The sequence below is a fragment of the Caretta caretta genome, chromosome 9 (genome assembly GCF_965140235.1).
Source record: "Caretta caretta isolate rCarCar2 chromosome 9, rCarCar1.hap1, whole genome shotgun sequence".
Lineage (NCBI taxonomy): Eukaryota > Metazoa > Chordata > Testudines > Cheloniidae > Caretta > Caretta caretta.
The window spans coordinates 92,303,021-92,318,163 of record NC_134214.1 but is presented as its reverse complement, the minus strand read 5'-3'; the positions used below and the strand labels follow the sequence as shown (position 1 = coordinate 92,318,163).

Sequence of the window (15,143 nt, the reverse complement as noted above, 5' to 3'; positions counted from 1 at the left end):
AACACTGAGCCTATAGGACAGAGTGGAATCTGTCTGTGAAGAGATTTTAATCACAGCACCTTTCTCCACTGAGTTCCTCTAACATTGTTATGATTTGGTGGGGATAATTCTCCAGGTCCCAAACTTTTTTGTTTTGCTCCATTAGTCCATAGTAATGAAATATAGGATGAAATCCTCTCCCCACTGAAGTCCATGTTAAAAACTCCTGTTTGTTTAGCTGGGGCCAGGATTTCAATCACAGGGTGGAGTTTCGTTTTTTTTTAATGACACTATGTTTTGGGAGCCCTATAATAAATTGTACCTTGAATTTCCTACTAGCCTACACCAGCTGTTAGTAACAACCACTGCTCAAGGAGAGGTGTGTGTGTGTGTGTGTATCTGTGTGTGAGAGGGAGAGAGAGAGAGAGAGAGAGCATGTGCAAGTATCTATTGGTCCAGGGCCGGATGTTAAAGGTGGAAGGTTACAAATAAAGACAATCAACCAATCTCTGTTTCAATTCTAGTTAATACACTGGGAGACCAGTAGCTCTGCTCTGTGGGGAAGCATGAAACTGGTAGGATGAAAAGAGGTAGTTAGAGTTGAGTGACATGTTCACAACCAGACCCGAAACCACATAAAATATGACTGCTTCCTGTCTTGTTATAAATTCTCCACTCAGCCCGGGTTCAGCAAGGAATCTACTAAGGCTCATGAGCCTTTTGCTCTAACCTGGACTGGTTTTATGGTTGTATGTTAAAACTGGACAGAATTCATAGTTTCACTTCAAATTAGGATGACCAGACATCTGGTCACCCTACTTCAAGTTTCTGGGGTTGTTTCTACTTTGAAACTCCCAAGTGACTGTCAGGGCACCAACCCACAGAATAAATATTAGATGGTGAGGGAGTGTGTGGGAGAGGAGGAAGTTTCACAAATTTCTTAATTCTCCCATTCACCCCATTTTCCTCAGGCTTCTGTACTTCACTTCTGGTCAGGCTAGAAGTAGCAATACAGACCGCCTAAGAGATTGTATTGTGGGTTTAATTTCTCGAGTGGGGGTCTAGAGAGTTGGGATTCTCTTTAGAAAACTTGCAGTCGAAATGGGGAGAGACCTTCAAATTGCACCTCTGAACCTTTTGCTCCTTGCTAACCCTAGCAAGGCTTTCACATTACATTACCACGTTAGTTTCTCAATATAGCGAGCAAGTATAAAACCACAGACTGGCTCAGTATTAGGCCACATAACATTAACGTTCAAGAGCAACCAAGTAGGTAAGGTTAGAGCCATTATTCTTTTCTGTAGGGAAGTGTAAATATTTTTGGGCATTGAGCCAAAAATGCCTCATTCTCTCTATTTCCTAGCACTGAAATCTGATGGGCGCTGAGCATTTGGGGAGAGTCAAGTTACCAGTTTGACACAATCAAAGGCTTTGATTCCAGGCTGCTTAATCCCTAACCATATCTCCTTGACAAAATGCAACCCTGATGAAACAACAGGAGTCTGTCTGTCTGATCATCAGGATTTAATAGAGAAAAATAACCTGAAGCAGAAACAAGTGCAAAACTATGGAGGAGGCAGCTGGTCATATGGTGAAGGATCTGCCTAGATCGTGATTCAAGGACTTGTGCATTTCATCACTAGTTCTTGTTAGCTTATGATCATTGTACCACTGTGCCAGCATTAGCATCTAGAAGAGAGGAAATAAAGAGTATGTTTAAAATCTCAGTTGGCTTAAATAGCAAATTCATCCCTTTTTGTTCAGTGGAGCGTATCTACACTTCACCATCCTGGCTATCGCCACAAGAAATTAATGTAGGCTAAGAAATTACTGCAAAAGGCACCATAGGACTTTGACATTAATGGACTATACAAATACATAGAAATGGTACTATAAGTATTAAAAGCGGGGCCCGATGATGTAATAGTGATGGAAGAGTATTGATTCTGAGATTGGTTTGATTTACAGGCAGACACTTGTCATTAAATGAAACGTGAACGTTACAGCTAAACAATATGCACGATGTGATTGCTTAAGTCTTCAGATGGCTAATTAAGAGGCATCTGTACAGAAATCTCCTGCTAGCAGAGCAACACAGGAGTAAGTGGCAGTGTCCTGCTCTTCCAGATACATTTGTCAAATGCAAATTTTTCCACAGAAAATTCGGTTTAACAACCGATGCAATTAGCGCAGAAAGCAGCTGATCTGTTAGAGAAGGAGGCACTAGCTCGACCTGTGATGGAGCAGAGTTGTTTCACTGTGTGGGAGTGGCGGTGCCCTTTAACATGAGACTGGTAATTCAGACGAAATAATAGCAGAGCCAGCATTGGTGAACTCCCTTTTTTCTTTCCTCCAGTGTAACGTCAGGTCACACATGGAAAGAAACATAAGGGTTGTTAGTGTCTCAGAGAGTATGATGGAGAAGTAGATATGTAGTGGCTGAGATTTCTTCTAACTTGCATTGATTGTACACTGGCATAATTGCACTGATCTCAGCGGTGATGTTCGTGATATTACACCAGTGTAAATGAGAAGAGAATCTAGCCATTGACTCTTTTCCAAGTGGCCCATATTAGAACTCTAGAATGAAAGCAAGAGTGTAGCATAACTATACATCCATCTTCCTGAGACTTAGCTGCATCCAAATGTCAACGTGAAAAAAATCAAGTCACTTCCCCAGGGATCTTAGTATTTTTTCTCTTTAATTTTTGGTAAAGATTTCAAGCTTTCTATACAAAAGCTTATTAAAGGTAAAATGTAAAGCTCATTTTACTAAAGAAGATACTTCTTGGCAATCCATTCTGAGTTTCCGGTTGGGGTAGGTGAGCATGCGCTGAGATTACATCTTTGTTTCCAGCAACCAGGATGTGCTGGATTTTTGCATTTACCGGCTGAACCCTGTAGTTCTAAGTAATTTCAGTAGGGATTACATGTTGTGTTGCAGGGTTACTCAGGGCAGAAGATTAATTAGAGTACAGGAAGTGACAGAAGGAGTGATAATTTAAGAATGCATCTATAATTAACAGGAAAAGAGGCGGTGTGCTCTGAATTGTTACAACTTGAGGTAGGAAGGCAGGCTGCGATCATGCCAGGTGTTTCGTACAGGCAGCCCTCCTGTTGTAGGCTTTTACAATGTAACCTTCATCTGTCTGTCACATCAGCCCAGACTGAAGCTATGCAACACAAGCAGATTGTGAGCTGGAAAGGTAACTCTGATTAGGCACTTTTTTTTTTTTTTTTAGTGTGCGTTAATAGACACTGTGTTTTTGTAATACAAACTTAAAACAACAAAAGTGACCACACGCTAGTGGCTGATAAAAGAGTTTAGAGAGAACAGATTTTTTTAATACTGTTATGGGTCCCTCTGATTTGACACGTGATCAGACAAAGATTGATTTACAGAGTGAGTAATCTGGATATAATGACTGATGCTAAAAGTGGGGAGAGACGTGCCCCTGAAGTCAATGGGATCTTTGCCGTTGACTTCAGTGGGTGCAAAGTTGGACTCTGAGAATATAAAAACTGCATTGACGAATTATTTTGTGTGTCTATAACTTATATATATATATTTGTTTGGAAAATGATAGAGTTCACATTTCCATGGTAAACTAAAAAGTGGGAACACATTGTGTGTCCAAATAAGCAAAACTCCGTGTAATGTACACTTACTAGTTAATAACTAACATTCTTTCACTGTAAAAATTATAGTTACATCCTCAGCAACTCTCCCCTCCACATGGGTACTTCCACGTTCATGATGAATCCATGACAGTACAAAACATGAACAGTAAGTTGTCCACACTGAATTTTCTTGAAGAAGTTCAAGGCTTTCTCTATCCCAAAGTTGTCTCTGTGGCTTGCCTACATTAGGAGAAATGGTGTGTTTTTAACATTTGTTATAATCCTAGTGTAGACAAGGCAATTTGTAGTTTTTAACACATGCTAGGTGGGCAGGGTAAACCCTCCCCTTAAGTTTACTTGGCCTAGCTAGGACAGGTTAAAACTATGACTAACCAAATTAGGGAAAGCTAGTCCACCCCAGTTGCTAGGCTTATACAAAACTTTAGAACTCACCCCTTCTCCTTTCTATATTTCCATATGAATTTTAATAATTCATCCTGCCATGTTTTTAATGTCATGTCAACAGGGATGTACTGAAACAAAAATACTTGCACATGTGATTGTAGTGTCCAGGAATGAGATGGTTTGGGGAGGAAATTATTAGAGAGAGTCATCTGATGACAAAATGCCAGCTTCCTAGAGATCCCCTGATCCTGCTTACCTATTGCTTCAGTAAAAGATCACCTTTATAAGCAGAACAAATTCATTTCTTTCATGTTAGCAGCTGGACTTTGTGTATTGCACGTTATTAGAAACATATGAACCCCTCCTTCTAGGGAATTTTGGTATAGTAAAATATGGACTGTCCTTGTAATTGAAAAGCTTTTACAGCAAGTACATACACAAGAGAAGTGCCAATAAGAAGATAGGTATTTAGAAATTTGGTCACCCTTTCTAGTGCATTCAGAGAAACAGGGCTCCACAGCCAGCAAGCCAGAATCTTTAGCCTGATCCTGAATAAGTAATGTACAGTGTAGTTTTGACTGGCAAACTGGGATGGACCACACTGAGAATGCCACACTCAGGCAGACTGTAAGAAACAGGGCAGACAATCCCCCAAAACTGGTGGTTTATTCTATACTTAGATTCACCAAACCAATAACAAAGGAGCTTCTGTAGCACCATACTGGTTAACCAGAAGCCAAAGACAGTCTCCTTTAGGCATTCCAGTCCCTTGGCTCTCATCCAGACACACAGATCTAATATAGTGAGAGGTTACTGAAAACCCTGTTCACCAGACTTAAGGTTCTTCCAATCCCAAAGGATCAGACACTTACCTCCCCCCATCTTGGTCAATATGTATTTCAGATCTTACTGAAATATCACGCTGTCAGCCAATTTAGTAAGCTAACTAAAGATTTTATTAATAAAAGAAAAGAAGAGGTGTATTGAATGGTTAAAGAATCCTATACATACAAATGATTTTCAATGTTCATAGATCAGGATCATAGCAGTGATCATTCTGGCTTGCAAAAGTCTCTCTGATAACTTCCAAAAGATTGGCCAGTCCTCAGTCCATTGTTCAAAATACTCCGTTTAGTTGTAAATCCACAGTCCAGAGAAATGGAGCAGAAATGAGGAAAATAGAGATATCCTGAGTGTCTTTTATATCTTCTGCCATGTGCATTGAAATTTACTGTCCCAAACAAGGCCACCATATATGGAAAGTTACTAAAAAAGGTGTAGTCCAAGGTCACATGTCCACATCACGTGCCCTTACAGGCCTTGTTGAATCACAAGGGTGTCCTCAAGAAGAGCTATCTGGAGAGTTAATTTTTCTGAATGACCTGTCAAGCTTTGACTAGTCCATTCACAATGGGCTGTTGAGACTGGATGTAAACTACCTTGTGGATGTTACCCCAAGAACAAACACATTTGAGATACAAATACATAGCTTTGTATCTAAAGTTACAAATATTGGCTGATACGTAGATTTAACCTGAATAATCATACTTGACAGACTGTAACTTTTCCCTTGGTACCTTACATGATTTCTACTTTGTACAAGTTTTGTAGTAATTATATAATAATGGTATCAATAATAAATTGTCACCCATCTTTTATACAGCGTCACAATAATATGTTAATGTTTTATTGTAACTCTGCCTTAATAAAAACAAAACAGAAAACCTACAACTACCGTTGTCTATAGTAGGATTCTAGCACACAGTAAAAACAGACATTTTTTCCTAGTGTAGATATGGCCCCCGTGGCTTCTCAGATTACTCTCTATTCAGAAGTTGGTATTTCTTCTTGGATGAACCCCTGTAATGTCAACTTTGGCCACCAGAATGCAATTGGGCCCACAGGAATGATATTCAGGGATATGCTAAGCCGGCATACCTCTTAACATGGTGGCAGGTTCTTACCTAGCTGACTGTCATGGGCCCCTACTCCTTGAACATATCTGCAACTGAGCATCTTGTCTGGTTTTTTCATTGTCCATGTGCCCTAAGGCAGCCAACCTTTCACCTGCAGGCTGTGCATCTTTTCGTTTGGGCAGAGTACTAAGTAACCACTGCCATTTTAAAAAATGTGAATGCATATCCTAACCACTTCATGGTAACTGTTCTTTGTCATAAAATGCCCAGTGGAATTCTTATCTTTATTTTTAATTGAGAGTTTTCATGGATTAGTAGATCATAAATCTACATCTGGATTGTGGAATTTTGAGTCATTGCAGAGGTGAAAATCCTTCCAATCTGTACGTTTACAACACGGTAAAGAATTCAGTGAAGTTTATCTGTGTAAATGGAAAATTGGCAGCCTCGTTTTCACATTACACTGCTGCTTTTGTCTGAACAGATAGAAACATTTTGGGCTGATGTGCAGATAGCTCTCGTCAAAGTTTGTTGAAGCCACAGAGACTGAAGTTTTGATGGCTGAGTGCTGCAAACAGTTTGCCACTGGCAAATGCATACCACGTCTAGTTTTGACAGTGTCTAGCATTTAAAAAAAAAAAGAGAAGAGAGATGCACTCCAGTCAGTGCAGTTAAGCAAATCATAGATTCTGATTTTACATTCAAAACCAAACCAACCAATCCCACAATCATGGTTTGCAGTGGTTCTTCAAAGAAAACCTGTGCTTTTAGCTTAAAATTCGCAATTCAGTGTATCAAAGTGTAGCTCTTCCATTCTTCTTAGCCTGAGTGGGGGTTACATGACCTGTCCCTTCTTCTCAAAAGTTAAGCACGCTCCCTCTCACCATTATTCAGACACGTTATGTCTTTGGCAGCTAGTTGGTGACCTGAATTCCCTAGTTTTCTGAAGCACCCTTGTGCTGCCTAGAGAGCTTTTTGTGTAAAGCTCTCAGAATGCTGGAGAATGCTGATGGCTACTTAGAGAGTCTAACTTCCTTCCTGATGGTCGGCTGTATTTTAACAGCCGGGCTGTCTCCTGACTTTAACCAAAGGAACATAAATGTCCTAGAAAGAGGGATTTTTCAAAGAGGGACCCAACTCTCATTGAGTTTCAGTGAGAGCTGGGTGACTGACTCTCTTCAGCCCCTTTGAAAGACCCAACGGGTGTGTTCAATTGGTGCTATCAAACCGAGAGAGGAAGGAATCTCCCTGTACTACTGTTCAGGGTGAGAGCAGAGGGAGTGAAGGCAAAAGAAAGTGAAATGGTTGCAAAAGAGGAGTCCAGTGTGGGCTGTGTCAAGGCTACAGTTCAAAATGGTGGCCTCCTCTCAAACTGCTCTCCCCCTCAAAGCAGGCTGTGTGGATGTTGAACTGCTAGCGTAGGTTGAATCGCACCCAGTGGTAATCGGTGGAAGCTTTTGTTTCTACTGAGTTGTGTTTATTTGCAAAAAGTATCAAATCTGTGGCCGGCTAGGAGATCACGTTTGTCGTTGTGATGCAGGCCATGACTGCCCAGCTTCCTCGTAGAAGCAGGGGTAGAACCCAGATTTTCCTTCCAAAGCACAAGTCTCTTACAGTTTTCGGCGAAAGGAAAATTACCTGTAGCTGTTAGCAGTGTAAGGACCATACACACGAGCAGTTCTGATTCCACCCAGTAGGGGTAATGGTATACATGCACAGTCTGTGGCATAATTAAATTCCTTGCCATGGTCAGGTGCCCGAGAGGAAGAAAATATGTTTGTAAAAAATTTGGAGAGCGAATGTCCTTGGTATTTTGGAGAGCCTCTAACACGGCTTTAAGTGCCCACCTGGGGGATCCCCAGCATTCGAAGGTGAGGGCTGCACTAGCTGGGCTAAAGAAGCAGCTCTTCTGGCTATCCCAATGGAGACTTTTGTAAGGACTGAGGCCAGGCCTACTCTACAAAATTATACTGGTGTAACTACGTCGTTCAGGGGTGTGAAAAATCCACCCCCCTGAGCGACGCAGTTATACCGACCTAACCGCTGGTGTAGATAGCGGTATGTCAATGGGAGAGTTTCTCCCTTCGGCAGGGCTACCTCCTCTTGGGGAGGTGGGTTAACGACGCTGATGGGAGGAGCTCTCCCGTCGGCAAAATAGCATCTTTGCTAAAGCACTACAGCAGAGCAGCTCGACAAGTCCTCCTTTTCTTTTTGCGAATACAGACTAACACGGCTGCTACTCTGAAACCTGTGCTGCTGTAGCTTTTTAAGCATAGACCTGCCCAGAGTCAAATACGAATGTGACCACGTGTTAATCATTCACTAGCAAAAGGTAAGAAATGGCAGTGCATTTGATAGGACATTTCTAATGTATCCCAAGTGATCTCAGTAGAAGTGTGTTTACTATTTCCTTACATACACAGGACCACTTCCTTATGCTCCATGCACCTGCTCTTCCCATAGTCCCTCCAGTAAAAATGCAACAGTATTGACATTTCACGTCTTTCCTTTGTGTTTTTATGCCTGTCTGTTTGGGGGAAAGGGGCGGGGGTGGTTTTTATATAGTAACCAAAATTTTTTGGCAGGGGCATCAGGGGAAGAGGCGAATACCAATGTGGAAGTTGGATAAGGCCCCACTGGAGCCAAGGATCAGGGATCTGCAATCCATGTCTTGTGGTTGCCATAAATCAGGGCCTGAATCTGCAATGTGCTGTAAAAGCCAGTCAGAACTGTCTTACTCAACAGTAGGTTTAGTAGTTCCATTTTTTCCTCCGTAATGATTATCTCTGCATAGCGTTGACCTAAATTAAGAATGTCTCCATCGTTGCTATAGCTTCAGTGTGTTTCTAATGGAAGGAGGGGTCTGATGGCAGCCAGGTTGGAAGAAATGAAGCCCCACTGAGTCCTGCATTTCAACCCAGTTGGCGCTTTTCTTTCAGGGTCTGGGGGTGCAGAGGAACAAGTGGTAGGGAATTAATGTAGGCTGCAGTAGGGGCGGGGAAGGCTGGCTTACATGGATAGCTCCTATTTTTAAAGAAAGAAATGAAGCTGAATGACTAGGCAGACAGGCAGGGAGGCTTATTCAATTAGACATTTTAACAAATGGAATCATGCTACCTGTCTCTCTTCTCAATCTGATTTCTCTGCGTCAGTGTTTACCGCTTGCACCTTTCAGCTCTCTCTGCTTCAGACAAAGCTCTTCAGGGCCTTCCTCTCTGTGTTTTGGAAAGTGTCTGGCACAGGGTGGGAATTACCATAATCAAAATACTAATGAACTATGTAAGGTTGCCAGTTTTGGTCGGACATATTCCTGGAGGTTTCATCACGTGACATAATATTTAATTAAAGATTAATCTTTAATTCCTGGAAACTCCAGGACAAACCTGGAGGGTTGGCATCACTAAATATATGAAAGTGCCCTGCAAAGAGACTGCAGATCCCACTATGGTGACACTCCACCTTGGTGTGAGCAGCCTCCATTATCCATCGCTTCGATCTGCCCCACATCCATTTAAACTAGGTGTAGCCCACCGGGCTCCCGATAAAAGGCCAGTGCAGCCCTCAGTTGGTTTAAGATGGGTGCCCTGATCTTGGGCTGGTGCAGGGAAAGTCTGGCCGTGTCTCACTGAATCTGCCTTTCATTCCTTGCGCCACTGAGACTGAAGCGTGTGCGTGCACCCGGACACACAGACAGAGGATTGTTTCTCTACTCGCAGGTTGTGTGTGGCAGATTAGATACTTATAACCACAGCTGAAAAGCTTACTTGGAAGGAGCAGTGTAAACAGTTATTTATTCTCGTTATACTACCATTATGAGCTAGCAGTGCTACTTGTTTGTAACTTTCAGCCTTTCCCAGAAATGCAGCCTTCTCATTCTGAGATAAAAGTAAAACTGGGACAGTGTCATAGTCTCGTTTTTAAAAGCAGACCAGAGATAATGGAGGCTTCATAGTTTAATTTGGCAAAAATCAGAAGGGCTGCCTTTGCTTCCCAAATGTTTCTTAAGAGGCTATCGTGCACTCTAATGCATTTTAATGAATTTTCACAAGGTCACATGAGAGCACATTGGTCGCTTGTCTGTTTAGTCCTTGTTTGTGTGTATGAATGAAGCTTTTACAGAATTAGCCGTGTACAGTAGTCAATCAGCGCAATTATTTATATACATGCATTCATTGCCAAATAGAGCTTGCCTGCATAATAGCCAGCACAGAATGGGGCAGAACACGTTTTGATTGCTATTCTGATTTATTTGTTGCCAGATAATGAAAAGCAATCTCAAAATGATCTCAAAGGAAACGGGGAGCAAGTTGTAGTAAAACAACCCTTTCCCCTAGGAGGAGCCAATACCAGGCAAGGGAAGCTGGCAGTAAGGCAAGTGAAGAAAGAGTATGAGAAGGACATGTATGCACCCCCAAGAAGTCTTGGTCTGGAGATGCCCCATCATAACTTGATTGATAAGGGCCTGCAATGAGCAGCTGATTGAATTGGTTCACCCAGGGGCTCCTGGATATGGACGTCCTAGCACAGCCGTGATGATCTGCTGCCACTGCAATCAGATTAGCTAAACTAGCAAGTGTCTCTGTAACGTGAAACTGAATTTCTCTCCCCTGTACTTGTCAGAACTGCCACAGCAGCATGTTAATGTACTGTATTTTCCAGTGAAAGCATTCAAATGGGATTTAGGGAGTTGGGGAGAAAAATCTAGCAGGCTCATAGCAGAGATACCAAGGCGGCATAGTGTGTACTGTAAATGAGTAATGAATCATGTGTGCTTGAGCATGGAATACTTAAGCATACCTTTATATAATATAATATCAAATCCAATGAGCGATTTCCACACCTAGCTGATAACGAATAAAGAAGTGCCCGGTATAATATTGCCATCTTTTATTTGCTTGGGATGCTTCAAAGGTGGTATTTTAACCTTGCAGATATGGGGCAGTATTCAGACCTGTCATAAGCGAATACAACTCTGCTGAATTCAGTGGAATTACACCCACTTACACCAGTAGTGAATTTGGCCCTGTGCGTTTTATGGGGACTAGCTGCAAATACTCACCATGAAAGTGAAATGCCAAGATCTTTTGCATATTAAAAAAAAAAATCCTGTAGACATTTTATTATACTAAAAAGCAGTTTTTAAAAACTTAAGTAATACTGGGTACCTTGAGACTTAGAGGCAGATTTGCCAGGGGTCAGAACTCAGTTGGGGGTGGATTTTCAAATGATCTTAACTCTGATTTAGGAATCTATATAAGGTCTTGCTTATCAACAGAACTCTGCACCCAGCAAATTCCGTTGGGACACTTATGGCTGGATTTGCCACAAGAGTTCAGCACCCAGCATGCTGAAAGGTTTTAAAAATTCCCTGTGGATGCCGAGCCCTTCTGAAAATTCTGGCCTTAGTCTATGGAGTCCTGTTTCTAGTAATTCAAGGGGGTAATGGGGTTTTCCTATTCTCTTCACACTTGCTCCCCAGTGCAACAATTAAGTGGCTTTTCTAAGTGTTCTGAAAGCCGAAATTCTGCGCAGTAAACTCAAGAGCCAGGACAGACATGCCAGTAATTCAGTTGGCCATGTATGGGAGACACCCCTCAGTTTTCCTGCCCAAGGTTTCCTGGGGTGCTGCTTGGGATCACAATGTGTTTATTTTGGAGGCTGGGAAGGAAGTAATGGAAAGTTCTCTAAATGTGTGTCTTTAGATTTACATAGCTGTGCCTTACTGACATGTCTCGGAGAGCTTGGGCAACGTCTATTCAAACATACCACTTCAGCCCATTTTTATCAGAGCAAGAAAGGGGGCACTTCAGATAAACAAAAAACAAACACCTGATTTCCCACCCAGCAGCCCATCCATCATCAGACCTAGGGCTTGTGCCGTTTTCTAATGATCACCAGACTTAGGCTGTGTCAGGTCAGTGGAATAAGCAAATGACAATCTATAATCCTTCGTTGAGCATGCTCTGCCAGAAACCCCCAGATGCTTGCATCTACACACTTTAAAGTGCTATAGCTGTCATTGGGTGTGGCAAGGAGAGAAGTTGTCTCTCTCACAGTCAGGAATCAAACTTCATAGGTTTCTATAGACCAAAGTCAGAAGACAACAGGAATCTAGTACAGTTGTCGAATAACTGGTGTGTGTTCCTTTTAATTAACACGTTTAACAAGCAGGTGCTCATATTCTGCACCAACTCTAACTTCCAAGTGGTTTTCAGGTGCAGCCCATGTAGAGCCCATTGAAGTAATGCAGTTGGGAGGTCACAAAGTCATGGATCACTGTAATAAGGCCCATATCTGAGAGAATGAAAAAGGCTTTCTTGGCCCTAGGCCCCAAATGTTGCTTTTATAGGCAAAGGGTAGACCAACTCCATCCAAAACATGGGCAGGAACTACCCCTACCATACTCCCTGATATTCCCCTTTACCCCCAAACCCTGGAGCATCACCACCTGATTGATCCTCTGCCATCTCACTTTCCTCCAAATCTCTCTGAGCTGCACACTGAGAAAGTGGAGGTATCGCACCATCTATATTTGATGATAATCATAAGCCTTGTTCACAAATGAACGATACTACAGGCCCCATTAACAAGTACCTTCCTCCCCAGCCATTGAAATGGAGGGATGACAAAATAAAGTCTCTGGAACCCAGCATGAGCAATCGCTTGGGAGCAGATGTGGAGTTGCACAAAACCTACCCTCTAGCTCCTCCCTGAGAGAAAAAAACAGCCAATGTAAAGCTATTCACTTAACCTGGGACATGTTAACATGCATTATGGTCAGAGTGAGCAAAAGGTGCTGAAGGATTTAAGAGATTCTTCAGGGAGACCTGAACTTTGTCTGTTGCTTCTCTATGTTAGGACTCAGTGCTGAGGTTAAAATTGGGGATATGCTTACAAGGGTCATTTCAAAGTTGGCAGTCTCCTTGACATGGCTTCTAAGGGGAGAAAATATAATTCTCAGGAAGCAGGACCAACTATTTAATTGGGGCCATGCTTCTGAAAGGGGCCATGGCATGCTGCAGTGGATGACCGTCTACATTTGTAGAGCACTGATGTGTGTGCTTAATATTGCATAATGGGGAATATTTGTCTACTGCTGACATGCAGGGATCTGCACCAGTGGGGAAGAGAAGACTCACTTTTGTTTGTCCTTTTGGATTTTAAGCTCTTTGGGGAGTGATTGTCTTTTACTAGATGGAGGTACAGTGCCCACCATGGTGGGGTTGGCTGGGGCCTTTAGGTGCCACCATAATATAAATAAGACATAACAATAAAGTAAACTAGAGTGGGAGTTTTTGTTGATAAACCTGGGTGCAGTTTGGTCATGACATTGGGGTTAACGCTTATATTCTTGCAAAAGTGCTGTGAGGTTGCTTTAATAACCATGAATGATTGAGAGGACCTGATTGTTTTAGAGCTCCCTCAGAAGAAGAGATGCCTGTTTGAAAGATTTGTTTTATTTCTGTCTGAGTGCCCTGCACACATGTTACCAACTGAATAACAGAGCTGTAGAAACTGTAGTTACATTCGCTTCTAACACTACACCACTGCATGCTTCTACGACCTTGTCTGCACTAGAAAAGTCTGCAAATCGCTCTATTAGCAAACCCTCCAAGTGGAGACATAGCTGATACATGGAAGTTCTTGCCAGCATAGCTTATATCAGTTCTCCAAACAAACAAACTAACCAGGCAAGAGGACTCTTTGCCTCGTATAACTGTGTCTACAGTAGGGCTTTTGCTGGCATAGCTACATTGGTTAGTGGTTTGATTTTTATTTTATTTATGTATCTATTTATTTCCCCCTTACGCTCCTAACCAGCATAGCTAGGCCGGCAAAGTGTGCTGCATTGTGGAATATGTGGGTGGGAACTGCAGAGCGCATCAGAGTGTTGCGATCTCACTGCCCTGTGTGGTCAACGATGGCGCCAACTAGCTACCTTTTAGTTTGCGCAAGCAGCAGCCATTGCAACACTTTGGTGTGCTCTGCAGTGCCCAACCCTGTAGTCCACACTGCAGCACAGTGTTGACATACATTAACGTGTAGACCAGGCCTGGAAGAGGCTTGCAATTTTTGTATTATCTTTAAAAAATTTAAGAGGAAACTATGGCTTTTTTATTATTTGCCTGTTGGTATTTAGGTAACTTTGAAATGCAATATCTCTCTCTTGATAAATAACGTACTTGTAATGCCTTTAAATTGAAGCAGCAGTGTTAATGACTGATTAATCTTATGACCCACAGGCCCTGGATATTAAAGTGAGGACCACAGATAATTACATTTAGAAAAGACTGGCGTGTCATGTCAATGGAGCATTAAAGAGCTATTGTTTTCAGCTTCACTTTCTTTACATAAAGTATGAGGTGTGATCATATTTGTCAAGGTTACTGGATTTTTAATTCAACATTTAGTGAGTATCGAGTTTTTCATGTGCCTTTTTGTATTTTACAAACCCTGTAGGTTTTGTGAAGGAGCGGCAGTCCTTCATATCATAGAATCATTGAATATCAGGGTTGGAAGGGACCTCAGGAGGTCATCTAGTCCAACCCCCTGTTCAAAGCAGGACCAATCCCCAACTAAATCATCCCAGCCAGGGCTTTGTCAAGCCTGATCTTAAGCAAAGTTGGGGCTAGAGTGCATTTATAAGAAACCGAAATTAAGATTTTTAGCTGCTGTTTGGTGTTTGAAGTCTGAAACATCTGTGGCTGGGGAGCTTGAAAGATCAAAATTTGTTTAGATATTTGAGGGTTGTTTTGCTTTGTTTAGAAAAGTCACATGTCCTGTCTTTAAAGAATGTAAAATAGTTTAGCTGTCTCAGGTCTGAACTTAATACCCATTGTTGGCACTGGGTCACCAACTTTAATCCATGATTCTATTCAACTCTACCATTGTTTAGACAAAAAAATAGTTTCCATAAAAATGTTGGCATGTGTGTTATGCAGGGAGCATAATGTCTTCATTGAAATGGTACCAGAAAGTATTTTTTAAAATTCTATTATTCACAAGACAGACAATATTTTACACTTTTAACATCCAGTTTAAGACTAACATGTCAAATTTAGCACTTGTCTGACTGGATGCAACTCTGTTGACTTCAGTACAGTTGCGTCCACTTAAATCCTGGCTGACTTTGTCCTAGTAGGTCTGTTTTTCCATTGTAAGTTTTTAATTTTCAATATTGCTCTGTCTCAGTATTTCACCTTGCAACTTTCGAATGTGGTA

General features: G+C 41.8%; 1 protein-coding gene across 3 annotated transcripts in view; it reads left to right on the top strand.

Moving 5' to 3' along the window:
• Window positions 1-15,143, top strand: part of MAMLD1 (mastermind like domain containing 1) — a 349,693-nt gene that overhangs the window by 295,544 nt on the left and 39,006 nt on the right. The gene's annotated exons all lie outside the window — the stretch shown is intronic.